Source organism: Typopeltis vanoorti, chromosome 25 (assembly GCF_054136105.1).
Source record: "Typopeltis vanoorti isolate ZY-2024b chromosome 25, IOZ_Tvanoo_1.0, whole genome shotgun sequence".
Lineage (NCBI taxonomy): Eukaryota > Metazoa > Arthropoda > Arachnida > Uropygi > Thelyphonidae > Typopeltis > Typopeltis vanoorti.
In genome coordinates this window covers 62,214,615-62,228,417 of record NC_143573.1, presented here as the reverse complement: position 1 = coordinate 62,228,417, position 13,803 = coordinate 62,214,615, and the positions used below count along the sequence as shown (strand labels likewise).

Here is a 13,803-nt window from a genome sequence, read left to right as displayed (position 1 = left end):
GACAGTGTTCAAACTAGTTTTAACTTAAGTATCAGAGAAATGGGTTAGAAATAAAACACTCGATCAAAGACTGGAGACCTCAGATATGAGAGTTCTGAGAAAGATTAAGGGAGTGAACATATGGTATCCATGGCAGTATCATATTATGAAAAATGAGGATATAAGGAAAGAACTTGGCATTGTTACCATTTAGGAATATGTTAGTTAGCAAAAAAGCATTCTTTGCCAGGAATTTAGGAAAGAGACTCAGAGAAAAAACAAGATTTAGGTGGATTGATACAGTAAACAATGTGCCTTAGAAAACAGAAATATAATATCTGATAATATTGGAATTTGATAATTAGTAATAATATATATCATAATTATCTCATATAATGAATATATGAGATAATTAGTAATGATATAACTTATTCATGTAGTACTATCATAATATCCTGTACACCACTGAGGGTATATGTCAAAACTATATGCATGTTTGTTACTTTTATTAAAAGGGCTATCCTGTAAAAAATCAATCTTGATACTTCATGGGTATACTGTGTACATTAACTGAAGAAATAGGCATAGACAAAATTAGGAGAAATAGGAGGAGAAGTATATGTTAAAAAAGTGTTCTATATTCTTTCATAGTGTCATCACAGCCAACAATAAATAGGAGTTGGGTCACATGTTCTCTGTAATTTAGGGTATCTGGAGAGTTCATTGAACGACAATTTGTCGAAAATGCAATTCATAGAAAAAAACAAATTCCCCGAAAATTTTAACATTTTGAAAATGTTAAGATAAAAGTGATCCTCAATGGAATTTAGGGAATAATTATAGAACAATATGGTTTCTTATTGTCTTATTTTCTTGTCCGATAACTGTTTCATGTTTGTTCATGGGACTGATTTGCCTGTTTCTGGGAGGAAAACCCCAGCCTACGCAGGCTCCATTATTATTATTGTTACTAGTAGTAATATGCGACTTCAATACAGCAATTATTATGGGATGAATTTTATTCATCCCATAATAATTGCTATTTGATTCACTATTTGAAACTTTTACAAAAAAATGTCGAACCGTTACAGTTTTCAGTTCAGCTATATTTAGGGCAACAAAGAATTAATGTGTCCAAATTATGTATTACAATAACTCTCTGACTTAGTGGAATTAGTAGAAGTTGTCAGTACAAGAAACTGTCCGAACAGTTCAGCTAAATGGATCACTTTTATCATAACATTTTTGAAAAAAAGTTTCGAAATGATATTAGCAATTCCACTTGGCTGGATCAATTTAATGAAATTTTAGTTAAAAATTTCAGTGAATTGTTTTTTTCGATGAACTGTCATTCAATGAATTGTTCATTTGATGAATTGCCTTTCGATTAACTGTTTTTTCGATAAATTTTCATGGAACCGTAATTTAGTAACTAGAAGAGAGAGGATACTAAGTTAGGTAGTGTTTAACAGAGGCTACAGTTTTGAAGATAGGTTGAAATCCATTCTCTCCCCAGTTATCAAGTTACAGGGAAAGAGAATATGCAATAACCTAGCCTCTTTATCAATTTAACTCCAGGTCTGATGACACTACACTATACTACACACATACACACACACACACATTATTCATTAACATCCTTCCCCTCAATTCTAGCCTAACTCTTTATATCCATTCTCCCTTCTCTCCCTCCTAATTTTGCCAATGCCTCTTTCTGTCCCTTCAATTTCCCCCTTCCACTTAATCCAGTAACCTATCCCTCACTCAGTCTTTCCTTTTATCAACAAACACGAATCACAAAATCTAAGGTAAGACACCTCTTTCTTTCTCCTTTAATTAATACTTTTATTTAACTTCAAAAGTCTTCTGAGGCATTAGCCACTGCTAACTTTCAAATATATTTTTTTACAATACATTAATTTGCATACAAAATAATCAATACATTAAATTGTTTAACAACTGGTAATAAGTACTTATAAGATACACTATACAACACAGAAAGACAAACTCCCGCTAATAATAATAATCAGTAATACTTACAAAGCCAACAACCTGTTGATTTGTAAGTATTGCTTTGTTTGCAAGTATAACACCTGTTGGTGTTATGTCTAAATATATGCACTTTGTGTAAGTTGCAGGTGTTTGTAAATATTACTTGTAAGTATAGCGCCTGTTGGCATTATGCTTAAATATATACTGTGTGTAAGTTGCATATGTTTTCCTAAATCAAGTTTTGGACAGACCAAGTAATTTTTTAATAATTTTTTATTATTTTATTTATTTTTTTACAGTCCAGAAAACATACTCTAGAGACCAAACATGGAATTTTTCTCAAACTATTTCAGGCCTCCAATAAGTGGGGCAGTGGTTTCACACTGGGCAATGAAGTGCATCTTCCATCTAAAGTTTCCTGGTTGCATGATGAAAAACTAGACTTTCTGGAAAAAAAATCTTTTCACCTCTGTATGAGACTAGCTAACTCACCTTCAGTGGTAAAGCATTGATAAAGGGTTTTCACACCCAAATGAATATATTATTATTATTACTAAGTGACACCTCCAGGGAGTCCAAAGACTCATCGAGGGAGGCATCTACTCTACAACTCTCTGTCTCCACCACTCATTCACCCACTACAATATATGCTGTGATTTTTACAGATATAAATAAAATAAACATGATGCTTAGCTCATTTTGAAATGTCACACTTAGAAAACAACAATACACAAAACATAATGGCAATTAAAGTGAGCCAAGCTGTAATCCTTAAGACTGTTTCTATATGGTAGGTCAAAGTTCAAAAGTTCTTGCAGTACATCCAATATATTCTGGACTACTCTCTCAAATGAATGGTTAGGGTAGACAGTTTAGGACAACAGAAGCAATATTACTGCTTCTACTATCTTATCTAGAATATCTTACTAAATGTCTAACAAGATTCAAATTGGGAGACTGTAATAGTCACTATGTGATGGCATTCTCTCCAGACTATTCTTAAAGCTTTTTGGTTCATTCAATAGCATGCTGTCAACTTAGAAGACTCTTGCATGTGTGGGCTATATATAGTTAAATGTGCATTATATTTATATAATACATATAAATATAATACATTTTATATTTTATAAAATTGCCTAAAAGTTAGACAATTTTATAAACATTCTCTTTTCTACCAAAAGAGGTCATACATATTTCTCAACTCCAGCATCTGTGAAAATTTCCAAACCAATCAATCTTTCAACTGCATTACCCAATCTTTCATTCTCTTCAATGCATCATGATAAGGCAGCATCATGATGCTGCTGCCTTATCCTAGTGCTCACATAGCTTATTTTTCTTTTGAAAGCTATGTGACTAATAGGATAATGGTAGATTAGTATCCTAATATAATAATACTTTCTCAATGCACCTTGATGATTGAGAAAGCATTAGTAGAAAAAGACTCATTTCTCGTGTCTAATTATTATTGATTCACTTTTCTTGCATTCCACTGCCTAAGAATATTCCTTCATAGCCAATCATTAATTCACCAGCTAAATAACTCAGGTTTGTTTTATGCTTCTTCTTTGTTTATTTACACATTTTCATCTTTCTTAACTTATCTAAATTCATGCAGTTTAGTTTTTGTTAAGTTTCAAATAACTGTCACAATTTGCTTTCTGATTGGAAGAACCTGGGTTTGTATCTCATTTAAATGTGAAGAACGTTTGCTACATGAGCTTTCTAAGCCAAAGGCAAGTTAAACAGTATCATGAGATAGTAGAACTTTCTCTCCTGCAAGAAAGACAAAGTGGCTAGAAGAACAAATGAATTAATAGACATAAAATACTAGTTTCACAGCCTTAGGTGATGTAGCCATCATATAAACTAAATCTTTCTTGACAGCATTTATTTCATTATTCTGTTTTACAAAGCATACATTTTCATTATCTCTGTTCTTCACTTCAGTGGAGAGAAATTTAAAATCTCTACTCCAAGTCCTCTCCTGAAAATGTCATAACAAAAAACCAATTAATATATCTTTTTCTAACTTTAAATAGACACCATTCATTTTCCTGGTTTTCAATTATTCGTCATTTCATTTTTATATTGCATTCTATTTCAGCATGTCACACCAGCATTTTATTTGGGGTACAACATGAAGAACTAGAATATAACACAAAAATAAAATAAAAATGAATAATATACAACCTATATTAAACCCCTACATTCAAAATTTACACTGTCTCAGATCATTCATAGTAAATGCTATTAATGTTATTAATATACATATAATAAAGAAAATCATAAGCATGACTAAAATATACAGTAAAATAAACACAAAGAATTTCAGAAAGTGTCTAAGAGAATGAGCATTTTATAAATCATAAAATTCCTAGTGCTAATTGTGTATGTTGGGAAGAGCATTTATTTGGATAGCACAATGGTATTGGAATATCCCACCAGAGTAGGGTTGTCATGATAATGCAATGCGATTGTAATTTGTTCAAGCATCTCATCATTTAATTTACAAATTCTGTCCAAAAAGAAACCGAACTTTTAGAAAACAGAACTAGTGGCACCACCTGTTGTATCTTTTTGTTATTGAAATCGGCAACCTTCATTAGTGTTGTGTCAACTGTTTATGACATTTGTTTCATTAGAAGCTGAGTTATAGTGCCAAGAGTGACAGTGTTTTGATGAACGGTCAGAAAATGAGTTTCAAACAGAGCTGCGATTGACTTTTGTATTAAACTTGGTAAAAGTTTTACTGAAATGCATCAAATGCTTCAAAAAGCATATGGTGATGAATGCTTATCCCGTACTCCAGTTTACGAGTGGTTTAAGCAATTTCAAAGTGGGTGCGAGACGCTTGAGGACAATGAAAAGCCAGGCCTTCCAAAAACTGGACTGAGTGAAGTTAACATCCAATAAGTGCATGATTTCATGAAAGAAAACCCGAAATCGTCCATGAGATTGATTGAAGATGAATTGGGGATTCCAAAATCAATTGTGTACAACATTTTGATTGAGAGTTTGAGCCTGCAAGGACCTCATTAAAACCACTTGTAAGAACTCAAACTTCCTTGAAACAATTGTTACTGGTGACAAAGCATGGTGTTTTGAGTATGAGCCTGAAACAAAGCAACAGAGTGCTGAGTGGAGACCACCAGAAGAAGGGCATCTGAAAAAAATGTCACTTGGAGAAATCCAAGTGACATTTTAATGTCAAAGACAATGTAAAGACAATGCTGATTTGTTTCTACGATTCCAAGGGCATTATCCACAAAGAATTCGTTCCGTCTGGCTGAACGGTCAATGGTGAGTTTTATCTCGAAGTTTTGAAGCGATTGATAGCGAGAATTCATCGCGTACGGCATGAATATCGTGATGCAAGCAGCTGGTCACTTTTGCACGATAATGCACCATCTCATCGTTCGAACATTGTGAGACAGTTTTTGAGCAAAAACCAAGTTTGTGATTTGAATCACTCGACGCATTTACATGATTTACTACCCTGTGACTTCTTTCTTTCCCCCCGACTTCATTTGCCGATGAAAGGAAAGCGATACGACACTAATGAAAACGTTCAAGCGGCAGTAACTATGACCCTCAACAGTATCCCAAAAACTGATATAAAAAACTCATTTAACGAATTAACTGACCATGCCAAATGCTGTATCGAAGCTGAGGGAGAGTATATTGATTGAAATAAATGATTTGAATAATTATAATTGGCCTGTGTTTTATTTTCTATCAAAAGTTCGGTTTCTTTTTGGACAGAGGGTGTATGACAAGCATGGACAATCTAATCAACAATCTGAAACTAATATTTATTTACCTTTAAGGTTTTCCAACTTTAACATCACCTCACAATTTGCATATGATTCATAATTGTGTATAATCATTTACAAAATGTGTGCTGACACTATATGCTGTATGATCAGACTAATTAAGTCTGTTCCTTATAGACTGTCAATATTATTGCTTTATTTAGTTTTCTACAGCCAATCATTCATGCCTTGAATATATAGAATATTAGTAAAATGCACGGAGGCTGCTGAATAATAATAATATCACTTACATTTCCACGTCGACTTGGTGATAATGCTAACTGGGATGACCGTCCACCTACATATATATATAAAACATCAAATATAGCACTGATAACTTTTACAACTTGCATAATTAATACAATCATATAACATAATGTAATCTTACTGAACTATCTTTCTCACAGATAACAACCCAAAGGTCAGTAGAAAGAAGAGGGTAATATAAGCAGGAAAGTTCATATAAGACACACTGAAATAAGGAAAAAAATTTGGATTTAAAGACGTGGTAGGTGCTATGTATGTATAAAAATAAATAAATAAATAAAAATTAAAAAAGGTGAGCAGGACATATAGCACGCATTAAAGACAATAGATGGGCTTTGAGAATAACAGACTGGTATCCCAGATACATAAAATGAAAACCTGGCAGATCACCTGAGAGATGGGAGGATTCTCTAATCAATTCCCTAGTCAATAGGAGGGAAATGGACGAGACTCGCTTAGGATAGAGAAAGGTAGCATCACTGTGATCTGCAGTCATGGAGAAATCAAGACTAAAAACATGGGTCCATCATATCTTACTATATAGCAGATGAAACTATGTTTGGTCTCTAGAATAGCTGGGATTATCATAAAAAATAAAAAAAATAAAATGTAGATGAGTTAAGGGATTTTGATGTTATCTATGGAAAACTTGAATAGGTAAAAAAATAAATACTAATTACAGCATTAGAACTGCATGTGCTTTTTTTTTAAAAAGGAAATTCACTATAACAGAATATTTCTTTGGTTCTATGAATTGTTTATATACATATATATTGTTAGGAGATGATAATCAAGTTTTTGTGATTTCAGTATTTTTCATACAATGGAACACAACTATGAATAATGATCAGCCACGATCCTCCCCAGTTCACAAAACCTATTATACAGTGGTGTGCCATGTGTGGATAAATCGTCAGGAAGAAAGAAGGAATGTGTTCATGTGTCTCTTGAAAAGATGAGGATTGTATTCATTGGGAAAAATGGCTTGAGAAAGGCTGTTCCAAAGAACTGTGTGTGTGTTTTCCAGGATTGAAAGCAATTTGTCACTTTCAATCATGAAACCTTTATCCTCCATAAAATCACCTTTTTATTGATTCATTAGATAACTCAGCCACCGTACAGTCTACCCATAAGTAATTCTCTTCAGTTAAAGAATTTTCACATTTACATGCAAATGATAATGAGGATTCTAATTTAACTCACACAAATTCTCACTGGAAGCTGCATAACTACCCCAAAATCCTAGAGAATGACTGAGCAAGTGGTCTCATCCTGATAAAGAATTAGCAGCTATCTTTCATAAATTTTCATCAGGAAACACACAAGGAAAATACTCAGGAAACACACAAGGCTGCCTCTCAGAAACAACTGCATGACTTTTCAAACTCATGCAAGTTATTTCCTTGCCGCTAGGTTATTTTGCTATATCTTGGTTGAGAACATCTTGTGCATTTTTAGTGCCCTGAAAATGCCAATAAATGTAATAAAACTAAACATAATTGGGGGAAAAAACTGAAGAGAAGTGAAGGCTATAGCAGAAACTAGAACGAGAGAAAGGCAGTGAAAATGTGTAGCATAGCTCTCAGGCAAACATGAGAGCTATGCTCTATGCTACATAAAAAAAAAGTGCATTTCATAACAGCATTCTTGTATTATGACAATGTTCATTAACACAACAAATGAACATAGAGCTGTTTATGGCACTATGGATGTGATTCTGTTTAGTTTATTATTTTCATTATAATCAAATGACGTTGAAATGAAAAATAAAATGCCACATTTTAATAGTGATCTTAAATACTTTCTCTTCAGTGGGGTGAATTAAATCCACCCTACTAAAGAGGAAGTATATTATTATGATTCTGAATTGTTTTGTCAATAAATGTATCCAATTATAGCATATAATATACAGGGTGTTCGGGATAAATTTGACAGTTTCGTAAGGAAAAAGAAAATCTTCTTTGTATCTATTAAATTTAATGAATTGACAAAAAAACATTACAGGCAGAGTTAATTACAATACTATCAACAAGATTTACTCAAAATAACCACCATTAGCATCGATCACAGCTTCAATTCTGCTTCGGAACCGCGAACAAGCTGATGCTACAGTCTCCCTGGGAAGGGCCGCAAAAACTGTTTTAATTTTATCCATTAACTGGGCTTTTGTATTACTGGAAGTGCGATTGGTGTCTTTTTCAACTGCGCCCCATACAAAATAATCCATGGGGTTAAGGTCTGGGGAGTTTGGAGGCCAAACATTTCGACTGGTGAAGTCGTAGAAATTTTCAGACAACCATTTTTGACTTTTCCCAGAGGTGTGGCAAGGGGCCGAATCCTGCTGCCATACATACGGCCTACCATTGGCTACCCTTGTTATCCAGGGCTTGACTACAGTTAGCAACTCCACGAACAAAGCCCGAATTCCAATGCCAGGGTTCTTCAACACCTGTTCCTGCAGATTTGCGAGGAATTCTGCTGTACGAACGCAATCAGATCGTCTGCTAGGGATCTTTCTTCTTGCTACATCCTCGTAGTCACCATTGCAAGTCTCTAGTTCATGCCTGATTGTTTTTACTGTATTCAGGGAGCATTGGGCAGCAGTCGTAATATCCTTATTTTGATGGCGGGCACGAATCATCATGATACAAGTTATTCTCTTCCATGATTCAGGTGGGTTCCAGCTATCCATCCTTTCTGACATCTTGTATATGAATGAAGAAGGGTCCAAACTTTTAAATGAAGAGAAGTGTGTGTTAATACATGTAACTTACGGAAAAATATAATTAATTATAAATATGTCAAATTTATCCCGAACACCCTGTACATTATATATATATTTTAAATGTTTTGTCAATCAGCCTTGATGTCATGAATCTAGGGACTGCTTAAACAAAAATTATTCCCTGCAATGTATGCTCTATATTAAATATGACAGTTTCTTTCTTTCTTTTTTTTCCCCCCAAGTTCTTCTAACATGTCTCCAAGAAATTTACTTTGTTCAGAGATTATCATGGTACTGGTGCTTTTATAAAAAATTAGTGAGTGTGTGAATATGTAATTATATCCCTAAAAGTCATCAAACAGAAACTAAAGGATGGTTTGATGCCTCTCCCCCCCCCCCCATGCCCTTAAAAAGAGTCTGAATGAAACAAAATATGATGAGCTTGATTTTTTTTTGTAATGATATCCATCCTTTGCAAATATCAGAGTTAAATAACATCCATCCATCGAGTCCTAGAATAACTTCAAACAAAAAAGAGGGATGGACAAATGTTGAAAGTTTTTCCACTTAGTTATACAATAAATTCAAGATGCCAAGAAGTTATATTCTTGGTATCTTTTTAGGGATGGACAAAGCAAATAAAATAGTTTCTGCAATAAAATATTAGGTATATTTTTTTAATATATATATATATATATATATATATATATATATATATATATATATATATATATATATATCACAATTATCTGATTGCACTGGGAAATTGATTTTCAGGTTGGTTGTCCAAGGGTTTAGTTACTGAATGAATATAGTTTTCTAGGAGACAAATGACACATCGATTTAGTGATCCTGTTTTGACTGGATTTAATTCCTCTGGTTGGATCAATCAGTATTAGGTATATACACAATATGAAATAAAATTCTTGAAAGTAATACATAAACAAAGCTGGAAGACAATTTTAATAAGTGTGAGACCACTATCCTGCTTACTGGAGACCAGAAGGCTTCACAGAGTACCATGTTAGGTCTCTAAAAGAGAAACCAAATTATCTATCCTTAGTCCACTCTCAGTACTTATCTTTGTCTGCTTCTGTTACCTCTCTACCACTGGCACTCACAATTCTTTCCATAGTCGCTCTTCCTTTTACTTGCCACATTACGAAAGAACTCTTTCGTAAAATACTATAGGCTTACTATACTGGTCACCTTCTTGCATGTGCTTTGTATTGCTCCTGCCTTAATGATGTTACCCATCTAGCTAACTCCTACCTGAGTATATGGTATGATACTGTATATATAGGGGTGGATATACAATATGACATTGCTTCCTTTAAAGCCCTTAAATTCCATACACTACTCCAAGCTGGCTCTTCAACTTGTCATAATCACTTGTAATTTGTAATTCCACAGATACCTTTTCTTAAAATTCCTCATCGTTGATTTTCTACCAAATCAAGACTTCATGATCTCTCTCTCTCTCTCTCTCTCCCCCCCCATTCAGAGGCAATATGGCTAATTAACAAGTCCTCTGGTAATATCACTGGATCCAGCATTTTTGAGCCCTCAAGTCCCTTCCATTACATTCTGTTCAGGTAATTATTTCTTAGAAGCTATATAAATTTCATTTCACAAGGTTTAAAACTCCTTATCCCAGATGCTTCTGGCATTCATGTATATGAACTATGTACATTAATGCCATTATAAACTGGAAACACCTTTTGGACACACCTCCCTCCCTCCCATTACCTCCTTACACCTTGTAAGGAGATACAGGGGCGGTGCAAACCATGTAAGGAGGTACTGCCCTCTGTTGTGTTGATTATCTCACTTAATTTAATGATCTAAGTGGGCAATATTTAGCATTTTATGATTATTCTCTCACTCACTTATTTGAAAGAATGCACTCTTCTAGAAAATATAAAAATATAAAATAAAAAAATATACAAATCCTTGCATCCGTGAAATTCACTCTCCAAAATCACAAACTGCACACAATTCCTCCTGCACGACCTAATGCAATACCTCATTTGGAATCATGGTGCTTCTCAAATTGCTTCTATCATACAGTGGAAGTAGACTCATAGTCTTAAATTTATTTCCATGGATGACTGTATACATGCATGGACATTGATTTTGCCTTTATATAGATTTTGTAACTTCACTTCTTGATATAAGAAGGAAAAATTTTTGGCCTTGGTTGGCTCTTCCTGGGCACAGGTTATTGGCATTAGTGAAACATGGCTGACAGAAGATGATATAGTTAGTGGGATTGAATGTGTAGGGTATAGTGTGCTCAGGAGGGACAGAGAGAATAAAATGGGAGAGGACTGTTATTGATGTTAGCTGATGAACTGCAACCAAGGAGAATAGAAGTTGTATTGCAGGATAGTGAAAAGAGCTCATTTGAGGCTATTTTGTGTGAGATTGAGACTAACGGAACAAAATGTACAGTTGGGTGCTGCTATAGACCAGGTGATGGAATAGATGGTGGAGATAGTATGCATAGGCAAATTGATGAAATGAGTGCAAGGAGGGTAATTATTATGGGGGATTTCAACTATGCTAACATTGATTATAAGGAGGAGAGGACACATGTGAGGAAGGAACTTACTGGGGGATAACCAACTGAGACAGCATGTAATAGAAAATACTAGGGGTTCGAGAGTGCTTGACCTAGTAATAGCGTCTGAGAATTTGACTGAGAATTTAACCTAATGAATATGACCATGTTGCCACCTATTGGTGAGAGTGATCATAGGGTCTTGACCTGGGAGGTGGCTAAATGTGTGAAATTTCCGATTAAGACAGGATACATGTGGAATTACCATGCTGGCAAGTATGACAAGCTTAGGAGATTGCTTGGTTCAGTGCTATGGCATGTAAAACTGCAAGGGCTGGATGTTGATAGGGTATGGGATGTGGTCAAGGAGCATTTACAGGAGGTTATGGCTGATTGTATATCTAGGGTCCGAATAGTAAAACAAGTAGAGGTTAAATGGATGAATAACACCATTATGCTTGAGCTGCAAAAAAAGAAACAACTGTGGAGGGAATTTAAAGAGAAAGGTGATCTGCAGGCACATGAACGGTATAAAGCGCAGGCCAGAAGGGTAACGAGTGTGGTGAGAAAAGCAAAAACGGATTATGAAAGGAAATTAGTCATACAAGCTAAAGAGAATCCCAAACAGTTCTTTCAATATGCTGCTAGTAAAAGAAAAACTGTACACGGCAGAATGATTTTAAGGAACGCCGATGGTAGGGAGGTCACTGAATCAGTCGATATAGTGGAATTACTAAGTGAGCACTTTGCAAGAGTATATCATCCGTGCAGAGCCGGCTCTACCGACGGTGCAAGATGTGCATTTGCAAAAGGCGACAAGTTTTTTTGGGGTGGCAAAGTTGGCATAAACTATACGAAAAATAGGGGAGAAGGGGCAGCAAAATATGCTACTGCACGGGGCAGCCCTGTCCAGGTGGTGACATTGAAGGAACGAAGGAACCATTAGTTTATATGGGAATTGTGGTGAATGAAGTGGAGGTGAATAGTCTATTACAGAACCTTAATGTGAATACACCTGTGGGATTAGATGGTATATCAGCATGGGTCTTACGTGAAGCAGCTAAAGAATTGTCAGTGCCCTTGACTTTATTGTTTAATCTGAGTCTCGGGTCTGGTTTAGTCCCGAAGGGGTGGAATGCGAGGAAAATAGTTCCACTGCGTAAAGGAGGATCCAAGACAACTGTTGCAAATTACCGACCAATCAGCATATCAGGAGTCATTATCAAGGTCTTGGAGAAAGTAGTCAAGGAAAAAATACAGGAATGGATTGATGAAAATGAGATACTGTATGGGGGACAGCATGGTTTTGTGAAGGGTAGATCATACCTCAGTAACTTGTTCAGGTTTTATAACACAGTGATGGCTGAACTGGATAATGGTAATGGATTTACAGTGATACTGCTGTACCTGGCTAAGGCCTTTGACAGGATACAACATGGAAGTCTAATCCGTAAACTGCAACATATGGGAATGGATATAGGGTTGGTGAGATGGATAGGAGGGTGGTTGATGGAGAGATACCAGAGAGTAGTTTACTCAGGAGTACAGTCCAAAAGCTGGCCTGTGACTAGTGGTGTGCTGCAGGGTTCTGTTCTGTTGAAGTTTAGGGGACAAATCACAAAAGTGGTTAAATCAGCTCATCAAATCATTTGGATGCTGAAGAATACTTTGACGAGCAGAGATAAGCAAGTTATTGTTCCTCTGTATCGAGCCTTGATAAGACCCCATCGAGATTACTGTACCCAGATCTGGTCACCTAGGTTTCTTCTTGATGGGGAGGAGGTTGAGAGGATTCATAGGCGAGTGACCAAGATGATAGCAGGTCTATGGAATGAACCTTATGAAAACAGGTTGAAGATTTGTGGGTTGCAGAAATTGGTTGATAGGCGGAAAAGGGGAGATATGATTGAGACATTCGAATTGCTGAAAGGTTTCTATAGGATTAATTCAGAGGATATTTTTGAGAACAGGACTGGTGTGGGAGGACTAGGGGGCATCCATGGAAGCTGGACAAGAGTGTGGTTAGTAAGGGCATTAGAGCTGGTTTTTTTACTTTTGGAGTGGTGAATGAGTGGAATAAGCTGCCTGAGTCTGTTGTGGGTGCCGTGACAGTGAACGAGTTCATGGCAAAGTATGATAGATACTGTGTGAATGTCAAATAGTTGTGATGGACATAATGTTTATGGCCTCCCTCAATGAGTCTAAGGACTCCTTGGAGTCGCCCGTAATAATAATAATTCTGTCACACTGAATTAAATTCATTAGGTTAGCATCCAACCCATAAGCTGTACAGCTATGCTGTATTGAATTAAAAATTGATTTTTAATTCAATACATTTTCGATTCCTCAATTTGTCACAAGCTTGAAATCAACTTTTTTTCCCCTTGAATTTATACTTATTGTATGAATAATGTATGAATCATAGTCACACAGCTACCAAGTATTAAAAGATTGAATGAGCA

The 13,803-nt window shown here is 35.4% G+C and overlaps 1 long non-coding RNA gene across 1 annotated transcript in view; it reads right to left on the bottom strand.

Moving 5' to 3' along the window:
• LOC150092786 (uncharacterized) overlaps positions 1–13,803 on the bottom strand; it is an 84,507-nt gene that overhangs the window by 9,348 nt on the left and 61,356 nt on the right. Inside the window, exon 3 of the long non-coding RNA XR_016550527.1 lies at positions 6,038–6,084. This is a non-coding gene — a long non-coding RNA (uncharacterized LOC150092786). The remainder of the gene's footprint in view (positions 1–6,037; positions 6,085–13,803) is intronic.